At 30.6% G+C, this 15,867-nt stretch overlaps 1 long non-coding RNA gene across 5 annotated transcripts in view; it reads left to right on the forward strand.

Moving 5' to 3' along the window:
* Positions 1–15,867, forward strand: part of LOC102889645 — a 65,320-nt gene that overhangs the window by 609 nt on the left and 48,844 nt on the right. For all 5 annotated transcript variants that reach the window (XR_003045474.1, XR_003045472.1, XR_003045473.1 and 2 more), the window contains exons 2-3: positions 5,582–5,673; positions 12,986–13,053. This is a non-coding gene — a long non-coding RNA (uncharacterized LOC102889645). The remainder of the gene's footprint in view (positions 1–5,581; positions 5,674–12,985; positions 13,054–15,867) is intronic.

Below are 15,867 nucleotides of genomic sequence, written 5' to 3' on the forward strand. Positions count from 1 at the left end.
CGGCCTGGGGGGAGCAGCCGCCGCCCAGCGGATCTGTCAGCAGGACCCCCTGCCCGGGGACCCAGGCGAGGCGGGGCTCCGCAGGTTGCAGCTCTTTGACAGGAGGAGGGGGACGAACACCCCCTCCCCCATTGCCGAGCCGAGTGTTTTTCCATCGCAGTTTACCCGGCCGGTTGACGGTCGTCTTCTCGTGATAAGAAAGTTAAGATCGGCGGAAAATTGAGGACCCGGAGTAGCGGGTACCTTCTGTCCGTCAGTCGTGCGGGACCCAGCCCTGTATATTGTCGTCTGACGCTAAAGCGTTAGGTGCCCAAGGAATGTGAGTTTCACAAGGCGGCCCTCCGGCTCTGAGCGCCTCGGTCCGGGCAGGGGTAGCACTGACCGTGTCTGGTTTTTCCAATTTGGGCCAGATGGGGCGGGGGCAGTCTTTTGAGATTTTAGTGGGCTCCCAGGAAAGATGCTAGGCTTTCGCTTTTTTGCTTGGGATTTTTGTCATTTGCTCTCCTGGTGTTGCCCTTGGGGGGAGGGGGGGAGGTGTTCTTGAGTGAGATGAAAGATGGGGCTTCAAGTACGCGATTTCCTTCTTTGCGATTTCCTCCGAGTCGCACTTTTCTTAAAATTTTTCCTTCTCCAGTCTGAAACATGTTGCAAGGAAAAGAAGCAATCTGTGAAACGGTATTGATGTTCTCCTCCCGAAAAGTCTTTACCCGGACAACTTAGTGGTAGTTTTGCAATCCCCACCTTTTCTTGGGAACTCTCTTGACTCTGAGGACTGTTATTTGTCTTTCTCTATAGTGATTGGTTTTTTGTTTTGTTTTTTGTTTGTTTGTTTTTTTGTTTTTAGCTCGCAGTTTCTACCAATTCTCACTCAACAACTCTTGAAAGATTTAAGCCAGTGATGGCTTTAAGTAATACTTTATAATAGATAATGACCTTTATAAAAATTCCTCACTAAAGATATATTGGATCTGGAATCCTTTTTCTACCCCGAAGGCGCCACTAGATTAACCCTTTGCTGGCGTGATGGTTTGCGGGTGGGGTGCACGGCTCTGGGTTGTGAATATGCAGAAGATGGTTTTTGCAACAGCTATTCAGTTGTTCCGCAAAGAGGAATAACGCTTCCAGAGAACCGCAATCACACACTCTTCAGGAACGCCTGCCTGAGGAGTTTTCCCTCTGGAATTGATGTAACGATTGATTGGGTTCTTATTTCTATAAAGACTGGGGGACCCGCCCTCACTAAGAATCTTTCCCCGATGAGAATAGGAGAGCGCAAAGTGATGTTTTTCAAATTGTGTGTAACGGAGCTCCCAAAACACCGGACTTGTTATCCCCTGATTGGCTGGAAGGAAGCGGGACTGGGGGGTTTGAATGTTAAACACTAGATTATAATTCTCGACTTTACGAAAATTTATATTTTTAGAAAACCACGGAAATAGCTACAAACGTTAAGACAGGGAGTTAAAAAAAGCTGGTGTTTAACATTTTTTCAGAAAGAACCTTCGAGTGTTTCTGAAATATATATTAAAAGTAAAACTGAGGAGGCAATTTTCGTGAAATTGTAATTCTGCTGTATAAAATTGCAAGACTTTTATATATTTGCCCTGTTCTCTATGGATAAAAACTGAGTGAGGCATTTAGGGTTTTTATTCCTTTGACAGAAATTTTTCATCTTAAACTACATATATTTATTAGATGTAGATTACGAGAATTTTCTTTTGATGAAAAGAAACTTAATTTTCTTGATGTTTAGAAAGCTTTTCCACATTTTTCATAAAAATTGATATATTCTAAAGACTTTTCACATCTAATTTAAAATATATAGGTTTTACTAATTCAGCCATTGCAGTGGACTTAAAACTTTTTTTTTTTAAAGAAATTTATGTTGCTTAACTTACACAGTACAACAGGTAAGTATGCACAGGTGCGTATATATGATTTTATTCCTTTGGTAAATTAATTATGAAGAAATATATTTCATACAACAGTATGGTGTGTTGTGTTTTATTTGGTTGATTATAAGTTGGTTTTTGTTTCACGTTTCTTGAGACAGCCGTCAATACATTTCTGTTTATTACCAAGCTTGTCATTTCGTTTAGTTGCATCTTGATAAAAGGAGAGTGTGGTTTTCAAAGAAAATCAGTAAACTCATGGATAAACAGGATAGCTGTAGATGCTTTGTAAAAGTTTTTTAAAATTTAATAGAAATTTATGTGCTTTTATGAATAGTAGTTGAAATTTTGAAACTTAGGAGTTTGTATTCTCACATTAAGTCAAATATGCATTGTTAGGAAATATTCAAATGAAAAAATCCTGTGACTTTCATAAATCTTTGCAGGACTGTAAATATAATTTGTATTAATAAGTAGAATAGCAGAGTTTAGAAATCATACTATTTTGTGTTGTCTTCATAACAAGAATTGTAACTGCAGAACCTGTGTTCATTACCTTTTTTCAAAGTTTTATTTTCAATCTCATTAAAATTTTATTTGAAAGTACTAATTCTCCTCTGTAATATTTGATTTGATGAAATTGTAGAAGACCGCATTTCTATTTTAAATATAATTTCACCTATATATCAACTAGTGGGTTTTGCTTTCTTTACTATTATTTTGTTTTTTTCTTTTTTTGTTTTAGTTGTTTTGCTTAATAAGCCATTTTTATAAGAAGTGAAGGATTCCTTTATTTAAAATACTACACTTAAAGCTTGAGAGCAAACTAGCACCTAAATAAAATCCACTGCATTCAAAATATTTTTCCTTTTATGTGATGCTAGATAAGAGGAAGATTTTGGGTTTAGATTTGTGGGCATATAGATAGGTATGAGTTCCAATAGATGTATATGATTATTATATTTTGTATATTATCCGTATTTCTCTGCAGAAATTGATAATTCTAATTTATTTTCTATTGTAAGGGCTACAAAAGTCATATAACAGCTACAGTAGCTCAACTCTTTTTAAAGTTATGCTTACATATTGTGGGAGAGAAGGATCTAGAGAAGTATCAGTCTTCCTAGTAGCATTGATTTTATTTGTTTGCCCTTCATACTATTTTTAAAAATCCTAGTAAAAGTGCAATTTTAGACTTTGTTTTAATGCTGTCAACTTGTCTTAGTTGTACATTTACAAATTGTAGTCTCAGATGTTTCTATGTAACACTATTTTTTATCAGATTAATATCACTTTTAATGTTTATTATGAACTAGAGCTAAAGATGAAAGTTTTCAAAATAACTTTCGTATTTTGGATTCCTTATTTCATCAGACTTTATATACTACATTTTTTTTGTTGTTGTTTTGAAGAGACATATATTTTTATTCATTTATTTATTGGTATGTAGTAACAATTCAGAATGTAACAAAGTACTTCAATCCAGAAATATAGGTCAGTCGATTGGGTTTACAAAAAGAAAAAAAATGCCCAGAAAGCTATATTAGATATTTTTTCTACATGATACATAAGTTTTCTTCAATTAAAAAAATCAAACAATATAAATTTACACACTATTTTGAAATTTTATTCTACAAAAACTTGTCTCTCATTTTAAAAAATAACTGACCTAAAATTGGCTCTTGTCTTTTATTTCTTTTGTTTAATGAAGCTTAATGATCCCCACATTGATTTCATTTTAACCCTTTTTTAGAAGACACAGATTATTAGTCTGATTATAATTGGATTACACATCTTAGAAAGAATTGTCATATTAAAATATTAGTGTATATAGTTTTGTTCTTTTTCTTTTTTTTTTAATTCGGCAACTTAGAAACACTGTGTGCCAGGCAACTAATTTTGGCATGTAATTAGAATTCAAACTGACTTGCTGAAATCTGGTAGCCCCTCTCTTAAGACTAAATAGAATCAGTAATAAACTACCACTTTCTTTCAAATAAGTGTCGAAAATGAGATTAAGCCATTTTACATTTAACTTTTCCAAGTGACAGTATTAGAGCTTAAAAGTTGTGATTGTCTTAATATTATAAGAGTATTGTCAGTTTCAGAATATCACAATGCGTGTTTATATATTTGCCTGATTATTTGCTTGTACAAATGACTGTAGAGCCTTCCTATAAATATTGCTTTTTGGTAGGGAAGTGATTTCCTTTTGCCTTTTTATTCCCTCTTGCCTGTCTTAGAGATGCTTTAAAGTATCTTTCTTTTAGGAAGATAAATTTCAAATATTAGAATTAATATTAAGTATAAGCAAATTTTATTCTTAATATTTCTTATCAAATTATGACAAGTTTAATATACTTTTGTTTAATCCTGTCTTATTTCACTAGAGAATCTTTGCACAGGAGAGACTTGTCATGGATTCTAAGTATAAATAATAAACTTTTTTTTGTAATAGATTTCAGTTTTACTATTTCAAGGGGTTTTTTACATTTTTTATCACTTAGTTTAGTATTTGTCTTGTATTTGAACTTCCTTTATCCTATTATCTAGTATCTTGTTTTTCTACTATTTAAAAACTTAACATTTGGCATGGAGTACATATTGGTGTCTGCTGTTTTCCTTCTGTTAACTTTAAAGTTAAGATATCTTAATTTTCAAAGTGATCAAATATAGAAAATTTTGTATCTGTTGAGGAAGGCTATGTAGAAATGATTTTAAATTTTTTAAATATCATGGTATTTGGTGTTTGTGGGGGTGTGTGTGTGTGTGTGTGTGTGTGTGTGTGTGTGTGTGTGTGTGGTTTTTGCCATTAAACAATCAGATATTTGGCAGCACAGGAATAAAGGATTATTTGGTTTTCATTTCTTTTCCTAAGCTATTTTTAAATAAAAGTGGAAAACTCAGAGCATTATGGTTCACATATATATTACAAATCTTTGGTAATTTAACAATTTGATATTTTTATACAGTCGATTGCTGCTAAATCATAAAGATTCAGGTGAAAAATGAAAAAGCAACTTACATGCATTGGGTTACACCACCTCTACTTGGAAACATTTAAAAAACCATTGGCCCACTAGTCACCCCCCCATTTATTACTTATATTTTCATTTGTTTAAAGAGTAAATTCTAAATTTTCTTCTGTTAGAATTGTAATGTCTTAAACTATTTGGAAATACCAATATTGCTCAGGCATGACAAAAGATGAAAATTGAAAATGATAATTTCTGTTATTAAACATTTGATAATTTGAGAAAAGAATTTAAAAATTTGTCTCCATCCCCTGAGTAATTTTTTAAAATGTGTGGATTTTATGAGTTGTAGAAGCACAAACTATATCTCCGATATTTTCCTTATGAGTCCCCTTTACCAGTTCTCTTAACACCTACTTACATACACACACACTGTTTTGAAAATGAATGCTCTAAAGAGAAATTAAATCAGAAACCTATTAATCTGGTTTGTTTAAAGAGGCTTCAAATGATAAAGCATATCACAGGTGTTTCTAATCAAGTTATTTTAATTTAAATAACATTATTTTCAAGTTAGTGGGGGTTTTTTGAACACAGTCAAAATTGAGGTCATTCTGAAGATCTTACCTCTGTTCAGGGATCCACTGTAGAACTGCAGGAGGTAGAAATCTGTTGAGTGTCTTCATGCTATAATACATGACATTTTTATTGCAGGTTTTAACCTTTAGGACAGAGCCAGTTCTGGAGAACTTAACTTCTTTGATTGAACACTCACATAATGCGTTGGAACATGATAGGAGATTAAGGTATACTAATGAATTATAAAAGTATGAAATTTTACATCTTGTAATTAGGCTAGACAGTTGGTAAAGATAGAACTTTTAGGTGAGCTAAAAATGAGTAAAAATTTATTAATACACAGATCATCCTGTGAAGTGCCATGGTTGAGGGCTCTTGCTTATTAAAACTTCAGATTTTCAAAATATAGTTGATGTTCTCATCACCTTGCATTAGGTCCAACTCCAACTGAATTTATTTATTCTAAAAATAAGTATATATAGTGGCATTTTATTTCTCCTCTTAAGGTTATTACAGTGTTATATATAAAAAAAAATTAAATAGTGGACTTTTCATCTTATAAAATGAAAGGTTCAAATCATGAAATTTGGTGCTTGGCTGTATGACAAGAATATTGGTAGGTAGAGCCTACAAAATTAGATAAGATTAATGAGACTATTTTAAGGGAATTTAAAGTATTCCAAGTAGTATCCTAACCAACAGTGGCAATTTGGTTGAAACTGAAAAACCCACTTTCTTAAGCAGAAACTAATATCTTACTCATAAGTACTCTGAATAAAATATTTAAATTGTTCATATCAAAAGTTGCAAACTCTTTAAAAATAAATTGTAGAATACCAAAATTTCTAGTGACTTATTATTTTTTCTTCCAGAATACTTTATAACAACCACTTTAATAGTATAGTTTCTTTGATTTTTATAGTTTGGGTTGAAAATTTCAGATACTTAGCTAATAAAATTCTTGATTGTTTTCTAAATGGTAATCTGATACAATGAAAATGAACTTATTGAACAGTATTACTAAGTTTTACTTGATTAATTTTTGCATAGTAAAGTATTAACCACATGATAAAATGTTAACCATATTTTTTAAGACTATTTGCTAGATAAAGTGAGGTTTAGTAAAATATACTATAACTTTTTCTTTAAATATTTTTCACCTGAAAATATTTATTTTATATACTTAAGAAATAGGGAATTACAAAGGTTTGTTTTCATAAGAAAGTTGTAATTTAGTCTTAAGAGTGAGGTGCAATTATCATTGTGGTCACAGAATTGCTTTTATTTTTAAACAATGTTAAAAGTTTTTTTTTTTTTTTTTTAAGAAAATTCTCAGATGCATGTTTAAGAATGTTTGAACATTGAGATAACATATCAAAATACTAAACTAATATTGGATGTTTCTATATTAGTAGATATTAGGTAGATAATCCAGGAATGTAAATCCATTAACAGTTATGGTTAAATAAAATGTTAAAATTTAATAGAAATCAGTTTAATATAAGGATAAAGTTCAGGTATTGGTATCATTATACTATAAGATATCCGAGATAAATTAGAATGTCTCTTCATAACTTTAATTTGAGAATGTTATGAAAAAGCAGCTTAGTTTGAATAGGATGAAAATATAATATTCTCACCTCTAATATAACCAGTGCTTTCCAGGTTGGAGAACATTAAGATGAAAAGTAAAGTAAAAAGTACGGTTTCTGAGTGTCTGAAACTAAAATCCAGGTCCAACTTATCACTTTCAAGCCAGATATCTTCATACACAGCTTTAATGAATTAAATGGGTTGAAGAGAGACAGCTTTTGAGTTTATAGTGTGAAGACATAAATCCAGAGTTGTTCCTAATTTAGAGAGTTTATGATTTGTGTTCTTTGAAGTTGTCAAAACTTATTGTTTGGATACAAATACTTAGCATCATAAAACTATCCTCTCTATAGCTATCTACTGGCTTAAAAGCTTTCAAATTTTGAGCTTAGTAAATAATTTAACATCTAAAGACTCGGTGCATATATTAACAGTTTTCTTGTATTCGGTCAGTTCTTACAGGGTGAGAAACTAACCTAATTTGTAGTATGTGTTATTTTAGGAGACAAGTTAATAAGGGCTTTTACTGCAAAGTGTGATTGGCTATCTTTTAACTACCTTTCAGGGGTAGTTTTGTAAGGATTTTGGCTATTTTAAATTTGCAAACCTGATTATGTCTAGCTAAGTCTAAATATAAATATATATATATTTCATTATATCAGAATTTGGGGGAAAGGATTTATTGAGTTATCTTCTTTTCAGTGATAAATCTATATCTTGTGTGTGCAATATTTATATTTTTGGTTAAATACATTTTCAGGGTTAAATAACATTCATTTTCAGGAGAAATTCTTAATTGTTTCTAAAATACAGTTACACTGCCATTGTTCCTATTTTATTGAAATAGTTATCCTTAAGGGTTAAGAATATTTGGATAAACTAGAGGTAATTTAACATATCTATGAGGGGACTTGAAATTATTTGTTATTGATGTACAATGCCAGTTTATAAGGACAACTTATATTTTAAGCAATTCGTTAGCTATAACAACTTTAATAGAGATTTTATAGTGTTACTGAGGTTTCGTTAAAGAGTAAATACAGTTATCATGATAAAAGTTTTTAAAATATTTGTTTGAAGGAGTTTTGTACATGTGTTTTGTTTTTTACTAGCAAATACATTCTTAATCTATTTCTTTTTTTTTTTTTTCAAATAAGACCTACTGCATCAGAATTATATTTTCTGATAAGCATTTTCAAAAGGCAATATTAAGTCAATGTGAGGATATAAATTTTTTATTAAATAGTATTTTGAAGTAGAATTTCAGTTCTCAGCACCACAAACCACACTTTAGATATTTTATTAACATATGATTTGCCTTAGTTTTACTTTCCTATTTTCGTGGTTAGAGTCACTTGAAAGAGAAACATGCACCATGTAGCTGCTAAGACTGATTAATCTACTGGATAATAGTTTATTAACTATTTTTTAAGTTTATAACTTAGTTTTTAAAAGTCCTTTGATATTTGCTGTTAGTTTTTTATTGTATAGTTTTCATACTAAATTCATACATGTAATTTTATCCTGTGATCCTCAGAATTATTTTTTATTTTTATTATTAGCATTATTTGTTTCTTATTGAGCTGCTAAGCAGAAAAATTATTTTTTCAGTTTTGATAAAAGATCGTGATTTTTTAACAAAATATGATCTGAATTTTAAATATTACTATATTTTATACTTTTAATAAATCTCAAACCTAGTCTTGACCTGGGATTATTTAATTTTATCAGCCAATTTTAGCATTTTAAAAAGTAATTGATAAATTTCCTAAGTTTCCTAACTTTTAAAATATTTTTCAGAATCAAAAATTGCTCTAGGTATTAAAAGACAAGAATTGTATTTAAATTTAAAGTTGTAAGTTCATAAATAGCATCCCATTTAAAGGTAATTTGTTAGAATAGTTTCTATTTCTGACGCATCAATTGATATTATGTACTAAGATTTTTAGCTTTAACGTAGGTAAATTACCTGTGGAAATTTTTTTAATAGTTGCAATTTTTGTAAAATCTTATTACTTTGTTAATAGTGTCTGATGTCAAACATATGGTGGTGATTAGATATGTAGAACCTGGGAGCTTGGAGCTTTTTATCAGCAAAATATAATTTCATTTCTTGAGTCAAGTTTAGATACTTTTTATTTTCCAGGAGATTAGTTAGAGAAAATACTGTTTATGAATCTACTGTGAACTTGGATAGAACTCTTCTGAGAATTTATGTAATTGAGCAGTTAAATCTAAACGGAGCTGAAGATCATTATACATGTCATTAATTTTCTTTCTTAGATACATTATAGGTTCTCTTTCTAATCAAAACACCATTTTGTCTTCTCTCTCCATCCCACTTTTTAAAGAAATAATTCCTCCTTAAATAAGTCTGCTGTGTATTACTGTAAGCAGACCTGCTAGGTAAGTTGGGCTGAACCATTTTTTTTTTTTTTCTGTGTTATATATGCTTTTCTCAGTTTGCTGTTTCAGCAACAGCAACAGTAAATAAACAAGTATCACCACAGCCCTTGTTCTTGTCCCTTACAGCTGGGAGCAGGGCCTGGGAGATTGCTGCTTCTTGTCAGCTGTTGTACAGAATAGCATCAAATATGCAATAATGGTGGCCAAAGGAGCCTGTACCCACGAGCTTTTATAGATCAGGTGGGAAGGGCCCAACTGTCAGTGTAACCCATGTATAGTATAATGAATACATTTTTTGACAAAAAGGTGTTTTCTTCCCAAAGTAACATAAAGAGAAAAGAAAATACTTATAGTTCTTAGACTCATTATTTTTTACTGTGTACTCTGGTTTTAGTTAATGTAATTTTTATTCAGTTAATTTTATAGAATTGAATAGAAACATCTTGCTTTTGGAAATATGAATGTTATGTTTCATGTTTTTCACTTTTAAGCTGGTAGACTGGAAAAAATTAATAATTAGCTGCTGATAACACAAGTTAGGTAATATATTGAGGAAAGAAAAGTTGACTGTGGCCACACAGTAGTGTTTCTTTTGCTTTCGGCCATATTCTGAGCCCAAATTATCTTTGTTACAGCCAGTCTAGACAAGGCCAAATTCTTACTGATTTCACTATATAACTAAAGAGAACAGCACCCTGTACTACACAATATTGTATATAACTAAATACAAAGCATGTTGCAGGTAGAAACTCATGTCTTTACTTGTACTCACTATTAAAATAATGTCTTATGTCTAGAAAGTTAAGATTATTCTAAATCTTTTGGAAACAGGACTTTATAATTTCAAATAGTATAGAAGAGTTTTTTGATTTTACAATTTAAATTTGAACAGATTTGCATAACCTAAATATTTACATATTTTCCTCTTTTGTATCTAAATAATTCCAATTGGTTGTAATTACAGGGAAGTAAATAATGGATTCCTAAATTTCTAATTTCATTTGTAGCATTCTTGCTGGAAGCTACAAATGATATTTTGTTTCAGTGTATGAGCCTAATGTCCTAATTTAAAGTCTGACATATACAATAGCATTTTTTAAAAAAGATATCCATAGTTTTTCCCTGGTCATCTTTATCAAAATCACAACTAATCACTCCCACTCTTAATATTTCCCTTACAGTAAACTTGGAACATTAGTTCCCGGCTAATATTATCAAAAAGAGCTTTGTTGTAGTATGTGTTCAGTTATCTGAAATAATTAATGAGCCCACAACCTGGTTTAGTATTGTGAAGTCAAACATACTCAACCATAAATTGATGTTACTTTTTTTTGTTTCTAATATTCTGAAGTATTTTCTTTAATATGTTGATGTAATTTAACAAATAACATATTAATGACTGTTAACCTACTCTTAATCAAAAAGTTACATAAACCTTTACATTCCAAATACCTTGTTTTTAGTACTAATTACTGTGTAAAATGTCTGTAGACCACCTGTGTCAGAATAACCTAGAATAAAACATTTTTCCAGACCTGCTGAATCAGAATCTGGAGCTGAGGCTCAAGAATTTGTGTTTTTTATAGACTGTGAAATTTTTTTTTTTTTTTTTTTTTTGGGAAGTGCCACATGTGAGAAGCACTGCCCAAAGTGAAATGAAAGAGGCTTCTTCACAGCAATAAACCATTTACATTTTATGCTTTTTTCCCCGCCTCTTTGGTCATTATAAATAAGCTCAATAACTAATTTCAAATCTCATCATTTCTACCACATTAGTCCTAGATTAAGTCTTGGTATTTCTTCAGTCACATGAGGAAAATGTGTATTATGAGAGCTTTATTTTTGTGCAAGTACCTGGGGCCAAATTTTAGTCTATTCTATTTGTTTAGACATTTAGTATACCTATACTTGATCACTTAAGAATTTTTTAAATTTTCATCTAGATAGTAGCTATTTTTCTTAAAAGTACTTCCAAATATTGGGAAAATACAGATAAGGAAACCTTTTTTATGCTGCTTATGGGAGCATTTGACAAAATTCTAGTAAAGTTGAAGATACACATAGACTTGAACCCAACAGTTCCATTCCTAGATATTCTAGATAAACTTAGACGTGTGATAAAATCTTGTTTATTTTTACTTTTAATAGGAAAAAAATGGAAAACAACGTAAATGTTAAGTAACAGGAGAATGGCAAATTGTGACAGTCATATTATGAACTGTTTGTTACACTGCTATTTAAGTGAGAGCTGTGTGTATTATCGTGGATGAATGGCGAAAATAATTTGCAAAAGGTTATCAACTATAACATTTATATAAAATACATATATGGTATGATAACATTTATATAAAGTTTGAAAGCAATGATATATATTTTAAATACTTAAATTTGTAGTAATAGTGTAAAAGTATGCATAGGAAATAAATACTAAATTCAGTATTGTGATTGTATCTCAGGAGAGAGGAATGTCAGGATATGGTATAAAAGGACTCAACTATATGTGTCGTCTTTTTTCTTAAAAAACTAATAAATTAACAAAGTAAGGATGGCAGAATATTAGAATTCAGTATAGGTGGGTTGGAGAGTCAGGGGTAGGATTTGGGGTTTCATTTGGTGTTCTCTTGGTTTTTCTGTGGATTTGAAATATTTATTTTTTCAAATAAATGAAAAAAATGTGCTGTCCTTTTATTGGTAAAGATATTTCTACAATAAGATGTATACTAGGAATGCTCCTATAAGAGTATAGATGGATGGATTTATTCAGTTTTTCTATTCTGTGACTTATAATAGTAATAAGTCCTTAACCATTAGTTGGCATAAGAACTTCAACTTATATGTCCCACAGAAATCAAACATTCTAACCAACTTAAGTTTCTAAAATATTTTTAAATTTTTTATTTTTAAAGATATGTTGTAATGTCTTCTTTTGCATTCTGGCTTATAATCCTTCCTACTCTTCTAAGGACAACAATGAAAACAGTTTCTCTTATCACTACTCTTTCATTTACTCTTTAATTCAGGCAGTTTCACAATTATATTTTCTTGTGGCCATAGAGCATAACATTATTTTCAGAGATTTCTTTATACATTTTACTCCACTTTAAGCTTTGTACTTAAACTGTTTATAAACAGTTCTTAAAATTGGAAAATATATGGATTTTAAGATTTTGCAGTAGCATATGTGTATGTGTGTATGTCATGGGGAGAGAGAAGAAAGGGGAGATAGATTGTGGTCAATCTTCAGGTATGATCTTAAATTTATCTTAAAATATCTGCAATTATATGATGTTCTCCAGAAGCTCAGCATGCTTCAAATTAGACATTGAAGTATGAGTTTTAATTATACTTACATATTTAACTTTCCAACTTCAAGAAGGTAACAGTAATAGAAAAGTGAATTTTAAAAACTAATGGTAATTCTCTGGACTGAAATATATAAATGCTGCTGCTGTACTTTATAATATGTGATTGTCAACCTCAGTTGAATTTTGTAATTCATATAATATGATCAAATTTTTAAAGTCCTTATCTTTTTTCTAGGTTTAATAATGATGAAATGAAGACCATAATATAACAGCCCCCTACTAAATTTCAACAGTTCTTACCTTGTAAGTACTAACTCGCAGTACCCCACCATTGCTATAAAAAGTTACTGTTTGATGTCATATTTTGCTTTAATTCTGAACTTTTTTCTACTATCCTAGAGTGATAGCTTTCTCACCTCCCCTTACCTCCTATACCCTGAAGTTTGGTATTAATTTAATCCAATTTAGGGCAAGAATAATGCCATTGCTTTAGGTAACTTTTCTATTAGAGAGAGTATTTTATGGCTAGGCCCTAAATCTCTAAATCTGAGAATCACAATTTTTAACCCTTTTCTTTCAAAGGAATTTACAAATAAGTAATGGTCTTATCATTATTTAGGTTCATTGAAAGTTTTTTTATGGTTTTATATATTAGAAGTATCTTCTCCACTTGAGAAATAGTTTTTCATGATTTTTTTTTAATATTTTGCTAGGGTTACGCTTCACACTTCTTTGCGAAGTCATTAAAATTTAGCTGTTAAAAATCAGGAGGTGGGAAAAACGGGAAGGCAATCCCTTTTCCTTCCTTTAACATATGCACATGCACACATCTTTTCTTAGAATAAGAAACATTTTTACCCTGATCCATTTAACTTTTGAGCAACTAGTAAATTCTAAGGGAATAATTCTAACAGGTTAGCTGAAATTAACATCCTACCCCTAGGAAAACTCTCAAATCTAGGTCATGATAAATTCATAAGGTACTTATTTCCCTAAAAGTATTGAAGACCCTATACCAAAAAGATTCATTTCTATCTATTCTTTGAATTAATTCTGCATCTCTAAATAAGAGAAACTTAAGTACAACTTTTTCTGTTCTGATGTTGAGGGATGACCCTGTTTAAATGAAAACTAGGACTTCACATGCTTTTCTTACATTATCTCATACCATTGCATTAGTGACCCAGTAAATAATGTGTATGTGTCAAGGAGTGACCTTATTACCATAAATGATTAGCTGTTGAACTCAAGTAATTTTTAGGGCAGAAATCAATTAAGTATTAAAAACTTTTAATAATGAGTCAGTTTGAAGAGTAGTAGCCAAATGCCACAGGTCACTTCTTTTTCTAATTTTTTCCCTTTATATTTTTGTCTCCTGAAAACTAGAATGGAAACGTTTGCAAATCCCCAAAGAATCCTATATAATCCAGGCTTGGATTTTCTAATTGGTCCCTTGGAAGCCAGCTCTTCCTTTCTTCAACTTAACTTTTAGAAAAAGAAGTCTTTTCAACTGGTACTGTAGACTGGAGAGCAGTCCACTTTTCAACAAGAAATAGGAATCATTTAACTTCTAGCGGATTTATAAGCACAGATGATGTCATATTCTTAACCTCATTTCATCTTCTTTATATATTTCTAAGCAAACGCCTTTCTTGGCTACTCTCCAGCATCTTTTAAACATAGATCATTTGCAATATTTCATAGTTGGAATGCTTTCTGTTCTAGGTAGTGTGCTTGGAGTTTCCTTTAATGTAAGATACTAAAGTGGTAATGTTTCCAGTTAAACAATACCCAGAAAAATAGCTACATAGTGACAATAATCAGTGATTCTGTATGATTGTGTATTCCCTCTTTTATTTTTTTGTTTGTTTAATACCATTATTTCTTTAAGATAGAGATTTTTTTTTTTTTAAGTTATTCACTTGTGTAGATGTTCTAGAAGTTGTGGAATGTTGGTGTTCCATATGTTTGATATTATCAGAATTAAAGAATGACAGGGCTTTGGGTTCATTTCTACAAATTGACTGAAGAGATGAAATATTTTTCAAGTTTATCAGTTTAGAGCTCTTAAATTTTTGTTGCTTAACATAAAACATTCAGCCTTATTTCTTTCCTTTTTTCCAACTTTTTCTTTTTTGAGCTATGTTTTGATTTTTCTCATTGTATGTTTGGGTAGCTATACTTAAGTTACATAATTCTGTTATGTGAATTTAAAATAACTATATCACTTAGTGCTAAGTAAAATAATATCTTTAGTTGTATTGTCAGCAGTTAAGATAATTGTTTCGATCTTTTTACAACAAAAATCTTAAGACATTGACTTTGTAATGAGGAAACAGAAGATAGAGCAGAGAATTCACCATTCAGTGCTATCAATGTTTGTAGTCCCTTAAAAAAAGTGATAGAAAAAGTTACTTTGTGATTCAGGAGACTTATTAAATTTGCCTGCTCTCAACAGCTAGGCTAGTAAAAAGAAATGACAAAAATTATTTCTCTCTAAGTGGTTATCAAAAGTTCTTAGAAATATTACTAAGTTAGCAATAGAATAGCAATATGTAATTATACCATTTTAGAAAATATTGTCAGTTCTTGAATTATAAATAGTGTAAATGTGGGACTGAAAGTACATCAGATAAAATAAGAATATTGTAATCAGGGCAGTAAGTAATCGATATGGCAAATGATATAAAATCTATTGTGTTTTCAGTAAAAATGTAATGCTTTTGGTCTGCATCACTAGATATAACTGAGTTTTTCTATTTTTTAATTTATTTGTCATGAAAATTTGTGTAAATTACTGTCCGCCTATGCCAATCATGAGGAAATTTTAATTATCTTGAATAACTTTACAATATAAATGTTGCTGGGAGAAAGGTGTGCCAAAAGGAAAGAAACAAATTATTCTTTCGGCACATGGATTAGTAGTAAAGAGTCTTATAATCCAAAGCACAAAGATTTATAAGGGCACTTGGTACATATACTTAAATTATATAATTCTTTTATATAGGCTTTGCAAACTTTATTAATAGGATCAGTTGATATTAATTTAGTAACTATATCAAATTTAAGCTCTTAAAGCTGTATATTCTATAATTTCTTAACAGGAAGTTTATAATA

The sequence above is a fragment of the Pteropus alecto genome, unplaced genomic scaffold (assembly GCF_000325575.1).
Source record: "Pteropus alecto unplaced genomic scaffold, ASM32557v1 scaffold413, whole genome shotgun sequence".
Taxonomy (NCBI): Eukaryota; Metazoa; Chordata; class Mammalia; order Chiroptera; family Pteropodidae; genus Pteropus; species Pteropus alecto.